Source organism: Pezoporus occidentalis, unplaced genomic scaffold (assembly GCF_034315485.1).
Source record: "Pezoporus occidentalis ecotype Australia unplaced genomic scaffold, CSIRO_AGI_Poc_V1 ctg4, whole genome shotgun sequence".
NCBI lineage: Eukaryota > Metazoa > Chordata > Aves > Psittaciformes > Psittacidae > Pezoporus > Pezoporus occidentalis.
In genome coordinates, this window is record NW_026915724.1 from 16108846 (window position 1) to 16131316 (window position 22471).

At 41.7% G+C, this 22471-nt stretch overlaps 1 protein-coding gene across 1 annotated transcript in view; it reads left to right on the forward strand.

Moving 5' to 3' along the window:
* The window catches only part of KCTD1 (potassium channel tetramerization domain containing 1), a 101261-nt gene that overhangs the window by 1017 nt on the left and 77773 nt on the right, over positions 1 to 22471 (forward strand). The window lies entirely within an intron of this gene.

A 22471-nucleotide genomic window follows, 5' to 3' on the forward strand; every position in this document is an offset into this window, starting at 1 on the left:
CTAGGAACCTCCTCCGGCTCTTCCCGCTGCGGGAGGGAAGGGGAAGGGGCAGGGGCAGACCAGCCCGGCGCGCCGCCAGCACCGCTCCGTCTGCGGGAAAGAGCGGGGATGGTGTGCGGGAGCTTTGGGGCGGGTGGTTCGAGTTGCCAGGTTGCCCTCTGCCACCAGCGCGGTGAGAACCCTGAAACGCAACTTTCCATCCTCATCTCCCATCCTCGCCTTCCCCACAGCTCCGGGGGAGGCTTGTCGGAGGCCACCGGGGCCGGGGGCTGAGGGAAACTCCGGGTTCATTCGAGGAAGTTGGTGCTTGGCGCACAAAAAGGAAAATGAATTTAAGAAGTGTCGGTGCAGTGGGTGCTGGTTGGGATCAGCTGCGGCCGGGAGAGGATGCTGGCCCCGCGGGTCGGAGGGACTTGGCGGAACTTGCCCTAGCCTATTCAAAATGACTGCGGTGATCCTGGCGTATTAATTACTCCAGAAGCGCGACACAAAATATTCTAGCACACGCTAGAGGTCCCTCTCAGAGCTGACAGGGGTTTTTCAGGTTGGGTTGTTCATTATTATTTATTTATTTCTCCCTCTTCCCCGCTTTCACTGTTTGAACAATATCTGCTATTGCTGCAAATCCCAGCGCAGCAGTACCTTACTCAAGTAATGGTGAAGACGGATTTGAGACGGTTTTGTTTGTGCCCTGTGTGTTTGTGTGTTGTTTGGGCGTAGGGGGTCACTTAACCTACACATTCCTCTAAAAAAACGCGAGCGTAAAAGGGCTTAATTTCATGCCGTGATTTCATAGCTCTCTTTGAAATATCCTCAGAGTTTGTTGTTGTTGGGGCCAAGTTCCGAATTTCTTACTCGCTTTTCTCGTGTGAATCCTGCCGTGGAAGTAAAGAGAACTTAAATAAGGATTCCAGGGTATGGCTCGTGGGTTTTAAATGAGAAATATGCAAACGAGAAAAAGCCGGGTATTAAGTTTATAAAGAGTCAATAAAGGTGATGGAGGCAAGTAAAAATGATCAATCCCCAGCAATTTTCATCACCAGACTGTGTTAGGGAACTAACTAGTCTCCCGATCTTCATGTATTACAAGCATTATTATCACCGTTTTACGGATGGAGAAACTGAGAAATAAAAAGAAGGTCACTGACTTGCCTAAAGCCATATAGCAAATAAAAGATAGATCTGGAATCAGCTAGGACAGATTTAGATCTCTTGCTGATTTGCCCTGCTGTAACCATTGATTTCAGTGGAATTCTTCTGGATTGAAGTCTGATTCGGAACTTAAGTGGTGCTTTGTCTCTTAGAAACGCTGGCTTCCTCTGAATTCCATTTTGAGCATGGCTGAATTAGTGAAAGATTTTGAGGGAATATTTGGTGCATATCTAATTTTTAAAAGAAATTACTGGGAAATTTTAGGACTAAGATGGCTTTTGATTCATCCATTTTTATTCTTTTTTCTTTTTTTCCCATTGCAATTTCATCAGTCACATCAGCATAGTTCCCTAGTTGGTTTTTGGTTTTGTGTTTTGCTTGTTTGCTTTTTAATGAACAATTTCCTCATGTCTAGTGCAGCTTTTGTTGCTGGCTTCTGAGAAGCTCTTCTTACTAGATGTCTCTGAATGAAGCCTTCAGTTTTATGTCGAAACAACAAATGATTTTGCAGGAGGAAGACTTCCATTCGTTGTGGGTATCAGGAAGAAATGAAAAATTTTATGACCATCGTATACAAAAAGCCAGCCTTTCCCATGTGCGGAGGAAAGGCTGCGCTCAGAAGACTTGCTCACATAGGCTCCTTATTGGATTATGTTAAGTTTATGTATGGAGAAAATGCACTGTGAAAGGAAATATTCACTGATCATAACAAATGTGAGTACATTATTCAAAGTGAGGTCTCTCACAATTAACAAAATATCAAATCTGCCAGTCACAGTCAGACAGCATTTCACATAAGCCCAGCTGGGGAGGAATGACAATTTCTGCTTTCTGTATTCCAACTACTTTAGAAACATTTTCATAATACCATAAAACAGACACAGATGCACAGATTGTGGTTATGGGGCTTTACTGTTCATTTATTAATATGTGCTGGTATATACAAACTGCCATTGCTAAAGCATAATGTAAAGTTCCTGGTTTCTTCCGGTCATCAGAGCAATTTACTGAGATGCTGATACTTCAGAGATTTGGTAGTGTAGCTCACACCCCTGCCACAAGGGTCTGACCCCACATCTTAACGTGTGGGGAAACAGACATAGAATATGGGTGTCATTAAGACTATCCCCAGTCTGAGCTTATACAACTGAAATAGAAATCATTCAGGTGGAAATTAGCCCTACAGAGCATGTGTGGTTTGTTCAAGACCGTGTACTGACTCCCTGGCTGAGCTGAGTTTTAAGTGCCAGAGCTTTAGCCCCCTTTCTCATGTTCTGTACAGTAAACTGCTGTGCCTCACTTGCAATACGTGTTCGACTCCTATCTGGTTCCAGAGGAAAAATAATGTAGATCAGAAGCAAATTTTAGCAGAGATGCCTGCTGTTACTTATTTTGGATCCTTTTACACTGCTGCAGCGGAGCCAAGTTGGATCTCCTTCCAGGAAACAAATTTAGTTAGCTGTTGTTTTTTTTTTTAACAGAAACATAATTCTTGCTTTAAATGGAATCTCTTCTGTTGGTCTGTGTTGCACTTATGGTTTTGGGTTTGTTTTCTTTTTTTTACAGCCTGGGTAAAATTCATCTCTGGTATAGTGCCATTGACTTCTGTGTTGTTTCACAAAGAATCAATTTGCTCTTCTGTGTTGAAATACAGATTTCTGTTGTCCTACTTTCCAAAAGATACAGTTTGGTTTGGTTGGTTTGTTTGTTTGTTTATTTCAGCTTGAAAGAGAAAAGTATAAAATGCAAATCTTCATTCTATTTTGCCCATCTTCACTACTTGTGCAGGCTGAAGGTATCTCTTTTTTTACTACTCTGGTAAATTCAGTTGAATATGTACATATATACATTTGGAGAATGTCTATAGGTGGGAGGATGGAGTAACTACTATTTTCCTAGCTGATAACACCTTAAAAGAAAAATCTTAATGTATGTGAAAGACATTAACACATTCCATATTAATGATGCATGTTGTAGCTTTAATAATCTTGGGTTCTCTAACATGTATTTTAATCATGCTTTTGATCCAGAAGTCAAATAAACAGCACCTCATATCCAACTGAACCAAAGTTGATGCTGTTGCATGTTCAGTAGTTGTAAGCCCATGTTTCTGAAATGAATGGCTCACCTGATAACCTTTCCCTGATAGCTCTTGAGCTGGCTGGTACCCCCACTGGCAACAGAAGTTACCTGTTTGATGTGGTTGGCAGGTTAGCTCAAATGCGGCTTTGCAGGTGGTTTGTACATAGCTGAAGTCTATGGGTGAGGGATATGAACCTTAGAAGTGCTTGCTGGGGCAAAGGACAACTCATCCTGACAAATTATTTAGTGGTTTTTATTCAACTGGTTTTCCTTATCCAATGTGCTTGTGAATAAGGAGCAGCCTTTAAAAGTACAGGAAGTGACATTGCACAGCAGGGTTGCTCTGAGATGATAGGGAAATGAGTTCTGTCTCACCCAGGGTAATGGGTTTTTCTGCTCTGGATTCTCAAATGAGACCTTTACAGTTGTAGTCATTCCCCCTCAGCCAGCATTTATGATGCACAAACCTCATGTTCAGCGCAGGCATCTATGGGGTTTCCTTTGTTTTCCCTGGTGTAATTCAGGATGACTTGCAGGATAGCTAACTTGCTAACATATCTCAGGCTTGTGCACCCCATTCCTGACTGTGACTGTGGCTGCCTTTATCAAACAGGCAGCTGGTATGAGGACAAAACCATCTCCTACAGTGGTAGTAGGTTCTGTTAGACCTCAGCTGTCATAGCTTTTTGTTCTCACAAGGAACTGTGAAGCCACCTAGTGATTTGGTCAAGCAGAAATGATGGGCGGTTGTCTCAGGTGAGGTATTTCCAGCAGACATGAGGAAATGTAAGTACTTCCGTGTAAGGCATGGATGCAACTTGGTCTAGAGCACAGTGCATAACTCTGAGCATCCACGTTTGAGAAAGGTGAACTTAAGCTGGAACGGTGGCTACAAGGACGGTTAGGGAATGGAGTGTCTTGTGAAAGGAGATTAGAAGAGGCTTGAATGTCCATGTTAGCAAAGTGTAGCATGGAAAATTATATGACCATCCCTATAAATACATACTGGTAGTGAATCTTGGAGAGGATTAACTCTTCAAGATAAATTACAATAAATGTGGCTATAAACTGGCCCTGTTTAGGCAGCCGTTTCCAAGACCACTTTCTGATACCTTATCTGAAAGGAAGTGAGACTTTGAATTTGATAATACTCTACTTTGGGCAGGTCTTTAAAACCTGGACTGCTTGGAGAATATTTCCCAAACCATTCTATGGTTCCATGAAAAAGCACTGCCAGCCCTTTACTTCAGTGACTTTACTTCACTGTTCCAATGAGCTATGGCCAACCAAGGTTTTTCATTAACATTTCTGTCAGTGGAGAAAAAGCCTGGTTTTCTTTAAAGAAAAAATAGATGTTAAAGAAATCTGTCAAAAGGTAATTTGAGATTCATTTACAAAACTGAAACCAGACCTTTCTCATACCTGAAAACCAGTGTTTATTTTGAATTTTCATTAGATAGAAATTTGAAAAACACAATCTGACAGAAGAATTTAAAAAATATCCTGTTTTTTTTCACAGAAAAAAAAAATCCTCAGTCAGTATCTGGTTTTATGATCAATGAAAATTGTTCATAACTGTTTGTCAGTGGGAGGCATTTCTGGTTTGCTCTTTAGATAAGATCCTTCATTCCTTCTCTGTTCCAGCTGCAAAACTATATATATTTCTACAGTTCTTCGTTTTTTCCAGGTTAGACCTTTAATTCTTACAGTTTTCTTCTGGTTTATTTAGTGGCATTCACTTTATTTTCACCTTACACTGTAACAAGGAGAGAAGGGATTTAATAAAGAAACATGAAGAAAGAGCCCTTTTCTCTTTTCCTCACCTTCTTACAAACATTAACTTAAAAACATCCTCTTCATTATCCAATCACCCTGCAAACTTTCTGTGCACTGGTTTAGTTGCATACCCAGCTTAAAAATCCCGATGGGAAGGACCGTCTCTCCTGCTGCAGCAGAACACTGCAGGTATTCAACAAGTAATTAATATTAGCTGCTGCTATCAGTGTTGCCAGAGGAGCAGGGGGAAGAGAGGAGAGGAGTGCCAGACAGTGAGAATGTATAAATAATGGTTGGAAACCAAAGTATCCAGGGGCTGCTGAAGTAGCTCAAAGTTAAGGCAAAGTGCTCTTGTGAAACAAAACCAGCTTTATTTCCCTGTGAGAACTGAACTTGGCATCAGCATTAGATGGAAGAGGTGTTGTGTATATCATGTCTTACAAAGGGAGTATAGGCCCATCAACATGGTAACAGAGCTGTCAAAGAGGCAGGTAGGAGTGACCCAGGGGAGGGAATGAAATGGGGGTCTCTAACTAAAATACCGAGGATGCCAGGTCTCCCGAGGTGTATTGCTTTCTAAATAAGCCAAGACTCACCTGCAGGTTTAGTTAAGATGTCCTAAGAGAGGTTGATGGTTCATCCATTCAGCCAGTGCTGAATAATTCAGAGGATCATTATCATTATCATAGCGCATTATGTACCCATTATACCACTTTTCTAAACACTGAAGGGAGATAATTCACACACTAGGGGCCTCTCACACAAGGTAAACAGACCTTCCTGTCTTGCCAGTAACAGACAAATTTGACACCATTTATCTACAGCAGCCTGTTTCTCTGTAAGTGATACGGCAACAAAAGGGTTAGACAGGCTTACCAACCATATCATAGAGAGTCTCGTGGGTCATGTCAAGGCAGCTGTGCCTGCTGGTGACTGTAGGAGAAGGCTTGAAGACCATAACAAGAGAAAATGAGAAAAGGGCGGGCTAGATCAACAGAGGACAGTTAAAACCCTGGTTATCAAAGGGAGCTCACAGATGCAGGGAAGTTAGGGAGAGCCTGGAAGACTAGTGAAAATTGCCAGATGCAACACCAGTGGAGGAATTCAAAGAGAGTCAAAAGGAAGAGATGGACAGTTAGGGCTCTATTCTGAATAGACAAAAGAAAGGTTGATTTTTTTTTTTTTTTTGGTAGACAAAAAAAAAAAAAGCAAAACATGATAGAATGTCCCTAGATATCCAAGAGACAGTCTTGATGAGATCCAGGTGGGATCTTACATGGATCTGCAGCTTGGTTCTGGAGAGAGAGTGAAAGGGAGGGAAAGAAGCAGTAGAGCTTGGAGGTGGCTGCAGATGTGAGCTAAGGAGAAAAGAACAAGACAGTGCAACCTTCCATATCCTCCAGCTTTTCCTTACAGTGGCCTCTGTGGTACAGACAGCTTAGGATTCCCAGAGGCAAAATGAGGACTGTTTTATGCTCTGAGCAGAAACCTGAATTTCCAAGGTTGCTTAGGCTGTTTTGAGGAAGAGGCTTCCTGAAAAACGTGTAGCCAGGAGTGTTGCTGTTTTGGGGACACAGGAGAAAGCAGCTGCAGTTTTTGCTGGGCCTTCTGCACTCAGGAAGAAGACTCGATCACGGATGAAGAAGCTAGCTCTTTCACAGGGGAAGAGGTGGTTCTTTCAGGGGAAAATCAGACCTTTGAAGACATGTATTCTTTAGCTCAAAACCCTGTATTTATTAGTGCCTGCATACAATCTTCTTTTTTTAACTTAATCTTCTTGAACTATTTACATCAATGCCCCACAGCTGAGAGTTCCATAGGTTGCTGAAAGATAAGCTGGAGAGTAACTTCCTTATCCATGTAGAAGGATAATGCCTCTTTAAATTCCATTAGGTGCCCTCTTGTTTTATGAAGGGCATCTGATTTCTCCTTCGCATCATTCATTATTTTATATACCTCAATTCTATCATCTTTTACTGTTTTCCTTTCTAAATGAAATAGTTCTGGTCTTAATCTTTTTGTTTAGAAATACCCCCACATGTCTCTAATCATTTTTCTTGCCTCTGGCTGTCTAGTGTAGCTATCTAGCACTCCCATCATTGTGTCTCACTGGATCTTTTAAAGCTAGTTCCAAAGTCATCAGTGTGAAGGAGACTGAAGGATGGTCTTCTGGTTAAAGTACATCAGAGAGTCCAAAGTTCTGCTTGTAGATCTCCTGCCCTATGGCCTTGGGCTAACCACTCAGCTGCAGAGATCCACAGATTCCCTTTTAGTACTGGAAAACAGTATGGCGATATTTCAAACAAAATATGTTAACAGCCTCTTCATGGCTGGATGGAAATTATTATAGAAGCACAGACATATTAAATATAGTAGTTTTGATTGTTTTTTCCACAAGGCAGTTGTGTGTGTGTGTTGAAATTTGTAACTTCTCCCTAACTGTTTGATTGTATTCTGCTTGACTGTTTTCTATTTGTTAGACTCCTCTGATAAAGGGTTCAAAACAAATTCAATTAAGTCTCTTTCTTATTTTATGGTGAACTTCATATGGAAAGTATCAGTTACAAATGATTTGGCCAAACAGACACATGGCTTTCATGCATCCTTGGGGACTTGGAAAGCCAACATAGTCCTGATGAAAGTGAAAAACAGAATCAAATTCCAACCTTTTATATGTAGGACATGGTCCATTCCTGGGGGGGCACTTGGGTATACCCCTCTTTCCCACTCATACTTCCTACATCAAGACTAAGGTATTGCTGGCTTATCCCCAGTCTAAATGAACTAATTATCCACAACCTGTCAAGACTCTCACAAGGAATGTAGGACTTGCCCACCTTGTTTTCAGCTAGGCTTGGCTGTTACACATTTCCAGTGCTTCTATCGCTCTCGCTCTCCAAAATCCTGCTTCAGGTCTGGGGCATCTCAATTCCTTGGTGCTGGCATGAAGAAGTTCGCAATCTGCACTGCTGTCATGGCCCCATGCTCCAAGGATCTCGTAAGCAAATGGGTTCCCAAATAGTATCACTTTCTACAAAATGGTCATGTCTCAAGCTCTGGGATAAGAGGTCTTTCAGATTTCTGGACTACAAAATCTAGTTTTTTAAAAACATCTTGTTCCACAAAAGGTGCTAAAAGAATCTACTTCTTTGAATGTCTGCTACTCCAGCAGAACCGCAAAAGCAAGCTGATTAGGTATTTGTAACATAAAACTAAGGATAAGTTAATTCTGGTTTAAACTGCATTTATTCTTTTTTTCTTTTTTTGGCTGCTTGTTATCCCTCTACCCTTGTACCTGCTTTTTTGCCTTGATGTCCTTCTTTCCCTTTCTACCTCCTTTTTTTGCCTCGATGTCCTTCTTTCCCTTTGCAAGCAGATAGTCAGCTACTGTTCCCATGAATACCCCAAATGGCACTGTCTGCTCTTTTCACTGGTGGCCTTAAGCCTCTGAGCACATTCCCACACAAGCCCCAGGAAGTTCAGAGCAATTCTGGTCTCTTTGAAAAGGGGCCAGTCCTGCAAGACTCTCCTGATAACCCCAGTCATGTCAATAGGCCTGTTTGTGTGATTAAGGATTACACATAAGGATGCTCAGGGGTGTTGGGGCATCAAGAATCTTTGCAGCTTTAAAAAGAGGAAAAGGGTGGTTTGGCCTTTGGTAGAGCTTGGAGGGGTTTGTTTCCATTATGCCTTATAGCTGGCATTTTGTCAGGGCTTTCTGCGCACTAGCATTCCCATGACACATGAACATGCTCAAAGAAAAATTTCCTGTGAGAAATCAGTGGGCTTCATTAAACTTTCAAAGTTTAAAGCTGTGATCCTCTTTGCCCCTCTCCACAGGCAGCTGGCCATGCCAGATTCTGATTGCTTATATGAACATTTGATAAATCTCACTGTGGACTGCATTTGCTCTTTCACCCAAGCAGTTATCACACACATTTCCCTAACACTTTAAAATTATGCCTGCCAAACATTTTCTGATGTAAAGTTAAAAGTCATCTACTACTGAAGTGATTTTTCAGGCCTTGTGGGCATGTTTTTCTTTCTTTCTTTTTTTTTTTTCCTCTTGTGTAGTTCAGATAGTTTCAAGCTCTTTTAAACAGGCTGCCAAGGGTCAGTTTCCAAATATATTTTTTTTTTATTTTATTTTCTGTGCCCTAAAAATATGTGGATGCTGTTCTTCTCTTTTATACATCTCCTTTTAAAGTTGATCAAGTGAACGTAATGTTGTCTTACTGCCAAAGGCCACAGAGAACTTAGTATACAACTAGAGGTTGCTTCTTCCTCTCCCATAGAATCATAGAAAGGTTTGGGTTAGAAGAGACCTAGCTCAAACCCCTCTGCTGTGGGCAGGGACACCTTCCCCTAGACCAGGCTGCTCCAAGACCTGTCCAACCTGGCCTTGAACACTGCTAGGAATGGAGCAGCCACAACTCTGTGGGCAATCTGTGTCAGTGCCTCACCACCCTGACAGTGAAGAATAGAGATTTCTGCACTTACGTCTAGTAGGACGCTTCCCATTGACTTCATTTAACCGCAGCTCAATAGGCCCCATACCACCATGCTGAAGTTGACAATGCTCTTTCTGAAGTGACCGCCACTGTGTGTGGTGGCACTGCGCCTGCTGCGCTCCCAAAGTGTCCAAACAGGAGACGTGGCTTGAAGGGAGCACAGCTCCCACCTGGATGCTATGCTGGCTCACAGAGAAGGGAAGTGGCTTCTTGCTCAGAGCAGACCTGGGGTGGGCCTGGATCAAGCACTCATATTCAAAAACTACCAGGTCCCCTTCTCTAAGATGGACCTCAGTGGATTTGGTTGCAGCTTTGAAGTCCAGTGATTTGGTGTCATCTATGGCCAGCCTTTATATGCAAACCATCTGTTAATATTCAGAGCCTTGCCTGGCTTTTTCCTCATTTTTCCCCCTTTTCACATCCTGTACGAATAATAGCCCTGCTTTCAGTGTGTGAGCAGAAGGCAATATGTCACTTTTTTCCTCCCTGATCTCTTCATTTCCCCCCTTCTCAGCGCTCTTGGCATTTTCTTTTAAATGCCTCTTTTCTTCCCCTAGGTTCCAGGGCTGTGTGTGTTTTTTGAAACTGATTAAAGCAGTTTGTCCTACCATGGCAGGGAGATGCTAAAACAAAGCATGTGTGTCTCTTGGTTGTAAACCAGCATTTTTCTTACTCTTTTCCCAGTTTCTTGCTTAGCAAACATGGTTAAGCAGGATCATGGTGTAAAAAAAAGCAAAGCGACTCCTCCCTTCCTGGAAAGCACCAGCCGACTAACACATCCAGCTTTTTTTCAAGACCCTGTTAGTGCCCTTGAACTTACTGAAGCATGCTCCAGCATCAAATGGGCTAGCCAATCTGAATGTGTGATTTCCCTTTGATGTGTTTTAGCAGGGTCTTTATTTGAAATTACATTTACTGCTTGTTTGTGTCACAACTGCACTTCATGCAGTTTCTAGAAGTGCAGAGTCTTGGGTCCGGGCCAGTCTTAAATAAAGGAGCTAATGCAAACACCTCCCATCCCAGCAAAATGCAAGCAGTGCAAGACATCATTCAGAGCTTTCTAGGGTGGAGATAGAAATCTAACAGCCAGCTAACACTTACACTGCACTGTAATTAAAATATAATCCTTTAAATTTCTTGGATTTGGAGGGAGAACAGGGTTAGAAAGAGGTACAGAGAAGGAAACGAGTCAGAAGTAAAAACATTACAATCCTTAGCCTCAACATGGAACTACTTAAGCATACCATAATTGCATCACAGAAGGTATGCATACCCCGAAACCAAAAAGGAAGCAGGAAGGCAAGAAAAACAAACACAGTATGATGAACCAAACAGGTAACCTTCAGAAAAAGGAAATCTAGCCCTGGCTAACCCAAAGGAAAGGAACATAAACCGACAAAGTAAAATGAAAGATGGGAAACAGGAGGGCTGATAGGAAATTTCAAGTGCAAACAGGCACATTTCTTCAAACAAATAAGAAATACAAATAGCTGAAATAGAATTAGTGGATTTGTCCTATCAAAGGGGCAGTTAAAAATGACAAGGGTATTGCAGGGACTATATTATAACTCCCATCGGTCTTCACTGATTGGAAATACATTCACTCTCTACAAGTTTTATTTAATTACTAGGGATGAGGGCCTGTCAAACATTGAGGTATCAGAAGAGGGACTGCAGGATTGACATGTTAAAGTAACAAACCTCCCAGAGCAGATGGCATCAATCAAGGCTGATAGCTGTTAACAAACTCATGCAAGTTTCACTTAAAAATAGACTATTCTCATATACTGAATCACTGGAACATGGCATGAATTTACTTTAAAATCAAGATCATCTCAGCCATATGAAGAAGAAGAAAAAAGCTGAAATATAAGTTCGCCCTTTTAACTTCCTAAAACAAACCTTGCAGTATCTCAGTGAAGGCATGGATTATGCAGAACCATTTGATATATAAATTTTAGGGGAAATTTCATTAAGCTTTTGATAACTTTTCTTAGAAGATGATGTGAAGAAAATCCATCAGTTATGATGTGAGATGCAAAATTCTGCCCTAGCATCAGTTTTATAAGACAAAGCAAGTTTTGCAAGAAGGAACAGTGAAAGGATAGCAAGGAAGGCAGCAGAATACCCACAAATAGACCCTAGGGGAGATCTCTAGAACTTTGATGAATTATCAGAGCAATGAGTTGGAACATTTGGAGGTATAAACATTGTCAAAATTGTCTGGCCTCTTGGTCACTCAGGGCAAGACAAGACTCTGGAAAACTTGGAACTGAAATACAGTTATATGAAGAAGATGACATTAATTTTGTTGCTTTGCCAACACAGAAAGTGACAAATGTGACAAGGAATATTTGAGTTCTCTGCAGACACTTTCAGGTTATGAAAAACCTCCTAAAGCCTTATTTTATGTGTCATGTGAGAGCAAAGCAGCAGTGGAAGGGGCAGACCATGGCACTCAGTTGCTGAATGCAGAGGTGCAGAGGCTCAAGCAGCATGAGACCCAAAGGGCAGTGAGAAGGGGCTCCCATAACACAGCCAGGCTCTTTGTCCTGTGCTGGAGTTGCCCAGGACCAGGGAGCCTCTGACCTGAGTGAACTGATCTGGTCACCCTCTTGTATGAAAGTTAAGCACAGAAGGGACCCAAAATGCACAGGCATGAAATGTCACCACTGAGCTCTGTGAAAGCTGGTTTGTTTAAAGAGAAGACTGAGAATATGATGAAGGTAGATGACATAAAGAATACAGCTGAGAAAAGAAATTATATGTTTCATTTTACTTTTTCATAATATTAGGAGAAGTTTTGTGTGACCCTGTTAGTTTGTATCAAAGCAACTGGTGTTATTCCTGCAAAACCCAGCTTTTCTACGTTTTTGCCCAGAACTGGCTGCAGCATCACTCCTGCCTCTTTCTATGTGTTTCCCCACTTTTGCAAACTAAAACAGACAGAGCAATGCTCTCAAGATCAGAAATACAGTAAAACATAAAGCCAGCAAGTCTAAAGCTGATAAGAGGAATTATAGTTCGATACCAAAGAAAACTCTCTGATGCAGAATGGACTAGGTGATTTTTAAAAGCCCCCTTCCAATCCAGACGTGTTGTATGATAATATGATTCTGTAACTGACACCAAATATCATTTAGCTCAGCATGGGCTATCACAGCAAAGTCTATCTATCTGGGCTGCTCCTTGAGAAAGACATAGGAGAGAAGGCTGTGCAAAGACTGCACGTACTGCCATCATGATCCATTTTTAAGGAGAACTGTACTGGATCCTTCAAATTTTTTTGTCTATAAAAATTACTAGATTTTGTAATCTTGAGGTTCTTTTCACTGCTCTTGTGTATTTTCCTTCCTTTAATCCTGCAGTGGTCATGTTCTGCTGCAAAAGTAATAGCAAAAACTGTTCAGTTTGGTATGGGTTGTATGAAATTTTGTCAGTCCTGGGGTGGTCAAGAAAAATATGGAGAGCTGATTGAATAAGGAGAAAGTCTAGTTTATGGAAATTAATAGGACTTGATTAAAGCACAGAAAAAGCTCCTTTCATCTCACAGCAAATACAGTATTTGTGGGATGTCAGGATTATGAGTTTCTCGAGAGTGACTGGAGTTTAAAATACTCCTATTTGTAATTTTGTGGCTAGTGGCACCTCAGGGTCCACAAGTCACCAGAGAAAATTACAGAGAGGGAAATAATTTAGAGAAGAAACTAAAAGTTTATTATGATACAAATCACAGTGGACAAATGGCAGATTAATTTGTTCCCACATACAGTACATGCTTTAGTCTGCAAGCTAAGAAATAATAATACAAAACCTCTCCTCTTAATCTGATCTACAAATAGAATCTATTTAATTCCTTTACCTTTTCCTGGCACTAAAGAGTGACAGTGTGGGTAAAATGTAGGTGACTTCAGGGTGATAATACCAAAACTGATCTTTTTGTTACTTAGCTAAAGAAAAAAAAAAAAAAGATCACATTTTTGTCCTTTTTAATCAGTGTCCCCAGTGGCTGCTGCTGTTCTTGCTCTTACAGAGTATTTAATAAGAAACTGCATTTGAAAGCCCAGTGTTTGGCATCTGATTTTGTCTAACAGGACTGATGATCTTAGGTGCAAAATTGTTAATCTATGAGAGTGCTGAGATACCAGGTCTTACAGGAGCCACCAGAAAATAGGAAACATTCAGTATGTGATGAACTTCCCACAAACTCCTTTACAGAGACTCCGAGGGTAACATCTATTGCTATATGTACGTGAGAAGGGAGGAAAGACAGCAGACAGATCACAGATTTCTTTTCTGTTCTCAAGGGCAGATAGTGTGATCTCCATAGGTGGGTGCACATCCTTAAATATAATCTAAGTGTTACTGAATTTAGCATCCATGTGTGCCAGCCACAAAATTGCAATCTGCAAGCAGCTCTGAGCATCCCTCTCTGTGCCAGGGTTTTTGTGAACATAGTCAGAACTTCATAGGATTAGGCAAAACCTGCTATACGTAACTATGCATAGGGAGTTGCCCTGTTTCCTTGATTATCTATTATATTTCCAAACAGATGTTCTGCTGAAGGCATTAATAAATGCTATCAGTAACTTCTTCAACCCATAAACTGATTGCAGGATAAAATTGATAGCTTGTTAGAAAGTGTAACTATGTCTTGATAGACTGGTAAACAGAATGGCAGGAGTCACTGTCCTAAGACAAAGAAATGAATACCAGGCTCTATCCAGAAGTTAAAACTGAGCAAGTGGACATTCCCTAGCCACACATAAAGGAGAAAAAGGTTGTTTGGTACACCATGTGTTTATGAAAGGTTATGGGTAAGAAGTTAAATAGAGAGAAGTGCTTTTATGCTCTGTTCAGGGTGATATGAGAGAAACAAGTTCCCAAAAGACGCAGATTTACCTAGAGAGGCAGCCATGGAAACTGTGGACTTTTTTCCACTGTGTTCAGTAAAACCTCTCTTTTGCTATGAGCAGATGACATCAAAGGTTAATTCAAAAAGATTATTATTTGAACAGAATAACCACAAAGCAAGGTAATAACAGTAATAATAATGGCCAACTCTTCGGCTGCATTTTTTTTATCAGCAGATTTCAGTTTATAACAGAAGAGGCGTTTAACTTTGAATGCATTTTACAGAGAGGGAAAGTGCTGCACAGAAGATGGAGTGACCTACCCAAATTCAGCCAGGAGGCATGTGGCTGAGTCAGGAACAGAAACCAGAGTGCCAGCCCAATGGGGAAGGCTTCCTGAAACGACATGGAACCAAGGAGGAACAGGAACAAAGTCTCTGCGTTTCAGCAGTGTGAGGCACCAGCTGCCTTAATTGCCATTTCTTTAGAATATTAAGTGCACACATTTTTCTTAAAGATGGTATTTATTTAATTGCTGAACTGGCTCTGCAGTTCCTTTACAGGGTGAAAACAAACACTTCAACAAGCCTCTCCTGCCAACCCCACCCAACACCTACTCAGTTACAACAGATGGATGAGCGCCACAGACCAGATGTCAGAAAGATGCCAACTTTGTTGCTGTACAAGAAACTGTAGCAAGCAGCAGAAAAGAACCGCTCCCACGGCAACATTATTTAAATGCCACATTTCATTGATCCCTGCTAGAAGTGATGCTCACAGAGCCCAGCAAAGCCTGTACCTGCTGCCACAACCTCCTGAAATCTTTCCATTTCCTTTAATAGTCTTGCCTAAATTTTGTTGTCTTCCAAGGGTGGGAAGCTTTGATGAAAAAGGATACAGAAATACCTGGCTGGAGCCCAAGAGGGATGGGACGACTGCCTCCTCTCCTTGGCATAGCTTTGATTATGCCTGCTTGTGCAGTAGGTAGTAGTAAATAGGCCTACTCAAGGTACTCCTTGCTGGCCCTGAAGGACAGGTAACCTCTCCTCTGAGAGGCTGTCTTTTCCTGAAAGATTAAGAGATTCAGATGTAGCACGGACAAAGACATATATATGTGAAGAAGACACAAAGCTTTGATATTTATATAAGTGAAAGCTTCATTCAAATAGTTTCCATAATGTTGTGCCAACTGGCTACTTTAAGCCTGAAGCAGCATACCCTTTTGAGCAAATCTGAAGGCCTTGCAAGTTGGATAGGTCGCCCAGAGTTACTGGAGACCAAGGAGATTGTGTTTGTAGCATGGCACAACAACCTTAGCCAGGTGAGCGTGCTCTGCTACCACAGGAGCAGCGGAGCATCCGTAGGTGGTATAGCAGAAATCAGATAAAAGAGGTGCCTTTGCAAGCCTAGTTTGACTTCACCTAGGAGCAACTACCTTTGGAAACAGAAACTTGTACAGAGGGACAAGTACACTCTTCCTAGAGAGTCCTGCCATGGTCCTCCTGTCTCAGGAGTCCAGATAAGAAACGTGAATCAAGCAGTTGTCTGACAAGAAAAGTTCTGTTAAAGCTGAAGCTCTTTGATGGAAGTTTTCAGTTTTGATGAAATCCTGACAGGGAAAGGTTTCCCAGTTAAACTGAGTGTACAAATGTCAAAAGTTGGCTCATTCAAGCAACTACATAGGACAACCTGAACATGTGTAAGCTGTATGGGAGGTCCTCCCCTCAGAACTGTGAGTTGGGATTTTTTTGTTGTAATGGGGATTTGGAACCTCAAAAGTGCCATTTCCCAAAGAGGTACTTGTCACACTGTCCCCCTGCTGGAAGAAGTATTTTGCATACAGGAAAAGAAGTCCAGGGAGATCATGGCAGGAACTGTCTACTGTTTTTAAGTTTGAGCTGCTGAGTGTCTATCTTGTTCAGAATATTGAACATTTTTGTAACATTCTGCCCCAGCTGCATACAGTGAAAGCTTAGGTCTTTAACAAATCAGATTTTAAGTGATTCAAGTCAAGAATCCACAATGTAAAAAAGAGGCTCTTTGTGACCACTTTGCTTCAGTTTAAGTGACTAGCCCAGTACCTTAACATAGGAACTTAGTGGCAGAGCAGGCTTAGAGTCAAAAGATGTATCTTCAGCTCCAGGCAAATCTGCAGACAAACTGTCAGACTACAGATGCCTATTCAATGAGTCGCATCCATCCTGGTCACTGAATGAGGCAAAGGCCCTGTAGAAAAAAGAGGATGTGATTAGATCATTAAGCGCAAAAGAAAATGTGGCAGTAGGATAAGAAGCATAACCATGCTGTCTTTAATCTAACTAGTGAGGAAATGGTTTTCTTGTACACGTGGCTGTATGGAAGACTCCAGTGTTGAGTGATGTGTATTAATGTCACACCCTTTGTTTGCTGAGCAAATTTATCATATTCTCTTTGGTGCCCATAAACTCTCAGGAACAGAAGAGAGTCAGGATCCATCCTCAAATCGAAGTTTAATCCTGTTCTTGTTGCCTTATCACATTCTCTTTATTTGCATGTGTGTGCAACACACATAGCTGGTGTGACTTGAAATCCCAAGGCAGTGCATGTAAAATAATAGCTGGTTCTTGGCAGCAAACTCAGGAATTATATGCATTTTTAATATAGTGTAAGATTTTTGCTTTTTACCACTACATAGTCTAAAAGAATATGATCAGTTTCAAAATCTCTGCAGTATATATCTGTGTAACCCTGCATTTTAGAGAAACCCTGACATTATGTCCATAAGGCGCAGAAGCTAATCCATGTTAATCATTAACTGACTCCAGAACAATACCATGTGAATGTAAATTCTTTGTGGATATCGGACCTCATTACTGTATTTCCATTGGAATAGTAACCTCAGCATTTTGGCTTGTATCATGCTAATGCTGTCTAACACTCTGGAAATGGAGTACCAGAGTTTTTAAACATGGTTACTAAATTCTGTGTGCTTTAGTAGAAGTTTTTCATGTCACACTATTGCTTAAGACAAAAGTTTGTAGCATGTCACTCTAATTCCTAAGATGGAAGGCGGTCTCAATGTTATACCCAAGATCAAACTTGTAGCTGTACAGCACTTGGATGTGGCATTCTCTTCAGAAAGGTGGCTTGTGTGCATCATCACAGCAATGCTACTGTGATAATGGTGATAAGACTATCAGTGCAATTGTTGGTCAAAATAAATGAAAACTCCTCCATTAATCAGTCACATTAATAAAACTCTCAAGGGTAAACAAGTCCTGAAATGGTAAAGGAAGCCTAGTAACAGAGAATGGAAGGGACCTGGGAGGTCTTTCAGAGTGCTGTAGTTGGTCATTTTGTACTAGTTGATTTTCAGATTGCTTTAATTTCTAGAAGTAAATGTTTTCTTCATGCCAAGCGTGTTCGATGAAGCATTGGAAAGAATAAGGGAAAGTGAAGAGCACTAGACAATGCATATCAGTTCCCCAGGTCATAGTGATACAAGTTGAAAGAGGGGACAGGGAAGAAGGGATGGTCTGAAAATAATCAGGAGGGGGAATTAACAGTGGAAATATGAGGCAGAAGAGAACAAATCAGGGCATCACTTGACAGCTGAGATAAGTGAGAAGTGCCAACTATGTGTCTCTAGACTGCTCTGAGATCCCAGTGGAGTGCCCAAGTGAGGGCGCACTTCAAAGTTTCAAATGTTTTCCATCAATGCACTCTCCATCCCACAGTGTGTCCCCAGAGACAGTTATTTACCCCCAGTCATTCAACAGCCATTCAGGAGGCCTAGTAAATGACGAGGGAGCATCTGAGGCCATGGTTTCTGTGGCTGAGAAGACTAATTTCCCTTCATTTAAGAATTTATCTTTTTCACAGTTCTAAGGATGACTGCTCAAATGTTCTTAATCGTGTGTGTGCTTGCCTGAATGGAAATGTGCAAGAGCATTTGGGGACTGTGGCTTTGGTACATGGCAAATGGCAGTTAGCAGAACAAAATCTGCCTCTGGCAAATTAACCTTGCACAGAATTCTAGAGGGTTTTTTTCATTAGCTTTGTTTTGCAGTGACTTTATTTGCTGAAATGCAGGAAATTGAAGTTATAATTTCAAAATGTTTGTGGGGATGGAGTCCTTCTTCGCTGCCATGTGCACTTATTCTTTAGTCCTTGCTTCCCACTTCTGTTTGCTTAGGCATTGGCCTGCATCCTTTTGTGTGTATTGCCTCTGATGTTTGGCTCATTATGGCAACAGAAGTGTTGATGCCAGGCCCAGAAACAGTACTTAAAAACATCTCTTTCCTTCAAGCTCAAACCTAACCCAGTTTGTGGCAAATGAAAGTAATTCAATCATTTGGCACCTTGTCCATGCATCAGTTTGGAAACATAGGACCTTTCTCCTCTGCTTTTCTGAGTCTTTTTTGATTTGCCTAGGTTGTCATGTATACCACTAACTGTAGGGTGTGGGGGTTAATGCTTTGAAAGCAAATGACTGGTTTATTGTGTTCTTTCTTGGGTTGCCAAGCCTCTTCCCTCACCTCCCATTAAATTTCTCAGTGCATAACATCCAGGAATGGAGGGATTCTTGGATTTCAAAGGGAGAAACAATCATCCTTAGCCCTTATGTTTGGGATAAAGGGTAAGTGGATAGGGCAGTGGGAGAAGAAGAGAGCAAAACAAGACTTGTAAACAAATGCAACCTGAAAAACTCAAAACCAGAATTTAAGTGAATACTCCCAAAAACACTGTTTAAAAATTAGTCAAGTCTTTCTCTTTCTTCATGCTGTTTTGGGGAACATCCTGTAGTCATGAATACTTGAGATTGGCAAGGACTGGGCACTGTTGTACCCAAACACCTGCAAAGACACATGGCTGAAAACACCAAGATTCCCCTATGCATGGCTAGGGAGGTCAGTACCAGCAGACTGCTGCAGCACTTGGTGCCACCTTGAGTAGAACACCACAGTGGTTTTGTGCCATGTGCCAAGGTGAGGAGTTGTCACCTCCTGAGGTGGCACACGGTTATACAAAAATGAAGAAACTTGGAGAAAGAGGGGATCATCCTGTCTTTCCCACAGATATTACTGCTGTCTGTTCAGCTGTTTGTATGCCCCAATAGGAACAATGAGCTAGCCAGCGATTCTTCTGGAGAAATGTAGCAAGTCATCCATCCTGAGATATGATCACAGCTCGGAGAGGAAGGGTTTTTTCTTTTCTCCTGCTTTGAAGCTGACAGGTATGCAGTTTTTTCCTGACAGTTTTCAAGTGATTGCAGACTAGAAGAGCTAAAGCAGGAGGAGGAGATAACAGAAGAGATGTTCAGGGTAGTCTTGCCTATCAGCTCAGTGTATTTTTCGTCCTACCTTTCCCTGTCTTTCATCTCCTCTATCCTCAGTAAAAGAAATACAGCAAATATTTTATGCAGCTAGGTATGTACCTCTACTCATTGCTGAAGGAAGAACATGGGGCAAAGGAGACCCTGTGGGAGAAAGAAGTAGGTGATTTGGAGAGAATGGAAGACAGATGAGAAGAGGAAGTATTGTCCAAACTAGGACTGATGTGCAGCATTACCCTTACCTGAGTGTGATGCACAGGGAGAGGGGAAAAACTATGGAGTTTCTCATAGAAGAATAACAGAAGAAAGAAGAGTGCGAGGGCTTTCATCAGACTTTATGCAGTTTTACCAGCATAAGACTGGACTGCCAAAAGTGTAATCAAAGAAAGAAAAGAGAGAGAAGGGACCTAAGATAAATTTGTCCATATTTGCTTTTAATTGTAATGGGCAAAGAGAAACCAGTATATTTTGCATCTCTTGGAGGTTGCAAAAAGGCAAATGCAAGAAGCCTCGATGTGCCTCAAAGCCTGACTTGTTCATTTTCACCCACCTTTGGGGCAAAGCAGCCCTGTCTGACAATGGCATCACTTGCATGACCTCTGCAAGACATGTGTTGCTTGGCGCCGCTGTCTAGGGTCCTTATTGTTGTTCCAGGGGAAATACTCTCTTGCCTCTGCAGGCACAGCAAATTTACTCAGGCTTTGCTTGTGAGTCCAGCAGTTTGTCTTGAGAGAAAGTTGCTGGAGGTTTTCAACAGAGCTGACCTCAGGCTTTAGCAAAGTAGGAGCTGCTGAGGGCAGCAGATTGCCTTTAGGAGAAAACCAGTTCCGCCCCAATTCTATGTCACCTGTGCCAGAGCCCTAGAAAACAAGACTTGCTCCTACTGCTGCATTCATGAAAGGGAGAGTCACTGCTGGGATGGAAAAGAATCAGATCCCACTTCTTGTCAGCTGTGGGATGAAGGAAGTCTGTTCTATGGCACCTTTTTTCTGGCTCTGTCACATCTGTTCCCTCTCTCTTCTGTGTCAGCTGTGCTTTGGCCCTGAACCCTGTTCACTACTGCCCTTTCACTAGGACAGTAAAGTTCAAATTTAGTTGTGCTACTGAGAAGCATTCATCCGTTCTGAGTATAGAGCTCATGAATATACCCGTGTGTGCCCAAGCACCATAGGTGGATGAGGGCTATAGGAATGCTCCCACGATGACTCTTCCTATCCACTGGGACTGCTGATGGGAAGAAACTGCAGGCAGCCAGACCACATTTTCTATTAAATGCTTCTTTCAGCAAGGTGTAGGATGAATTGCACACAGTTTGACAACAGGATGGCTTTAGGGCTGTAAAGGCTCAGATAATTGCCAACAGACTTAGGGGGGCACACAGAGATTGTTGAAGAAAAGTGCAACCTGAGTGGGAGTTATTTCAGAACCATTTCATATTCTTTTGTAGCCCAAATCCATCCCCTCACCTTTTCCTGTCATTCACCATTGCTCCAACTTATTTTCCTTGGTTAACCCAGACCAGCCCTGACATCCTGGTATCAGTTTTTCTCTGATACAGCTGTGGCAGTGGTTCAAAAGGAACAAGACAGGATGTTAGTGGAGGAAATAGCCACCTATTTGGTTTGGATTTGGGGTTTTGGTTTTTGTTTTTTTGTTTGTTTGGGTTGTTTTTTTTTTTTTTGGGGGGGGGGTGTTTTGTTGTTGTTTTTTTTTTTTTGAGGGGATGTCTTTATTTAAGAAGAATGACCATGGTGAAATTGTACTTCTATCTGTTATGACTTTGCAAGTTACCATGCTTCAGGCTGGTTGCCATGTGTTCAAGGTGAGCTCCCTTGATATTGCTGGTTTTGCAAATGTGCTGGGAGATCTTCTAGAGTCCTTACTCTCTCCTAGCAAACCTTCATGAGTCTGAGCTCTGTATTAGCAGGGGGACATTATGGTCTGGCATACATCATTAGGGCGCAGCAACAGTCTTGGCATCCTTGCTGTTTACTGAGAATGTCCTTTAAAAATACAATAGTAAGTTGAATGATGGTTGACTACACAGGGCAAGGAGACCTCCTATTTCTTCCATGAGAAAACTAAGCCACACACGTGATGCAGATTATTCTAGTGGAAAGTCTTTAGCTCTTGTGCCCAGATTACTAATATTTCCCCCAAGGTGTATACGTTCTGCAGTGAGCACAAACAGTGTGGCATGGATCACCACAGGCTCTCAGATGACTGCAAACAGCTGAGACTGAATTCTCCTTTCCCCAGCCAATTTGCTAAGCCTTGCTCTGCTGGCAGATTCAGCAGAATCAACCCAGACTATGCCAGCACAGAAGAGAAAGATACTCTTCAAAGTAGAATGAAAAAGAAGCGGTGCAACCAGTGGTTTTCAGTTCAGAGTTTTCTCTTTCCTTGCTTTTTGGGTGCTTTATTAAGTACTTTGCAGTATTACGAAATAGGGGCTTTGTAGGAATAAGCAACTTCTACATGTCAAATGTGTCCTCTTCATTATCCAGCCAAGTGTCTTCAAGCTGGTTGTGCCAATGCAGTATAATTACTGCCCATTTCTGCACACTGTTCTGTTCACTTGGTGATATTTTAGACACACTTGAGGGAAAAGATCCTTTTTAAGCATGGTGTGAAACTTTTGTATCATCCAAGCCAGAAATTTAATTCACTGAGTTTTGTGTTTCCTTATTTGCATTAGTCTATTTTCAGCTTAGGTGATTTGTTGTTGTTGTTTGGTTTGTTGGGGTTTTTTAATTCTGGTTTAAAACATATCCAAAGTCATA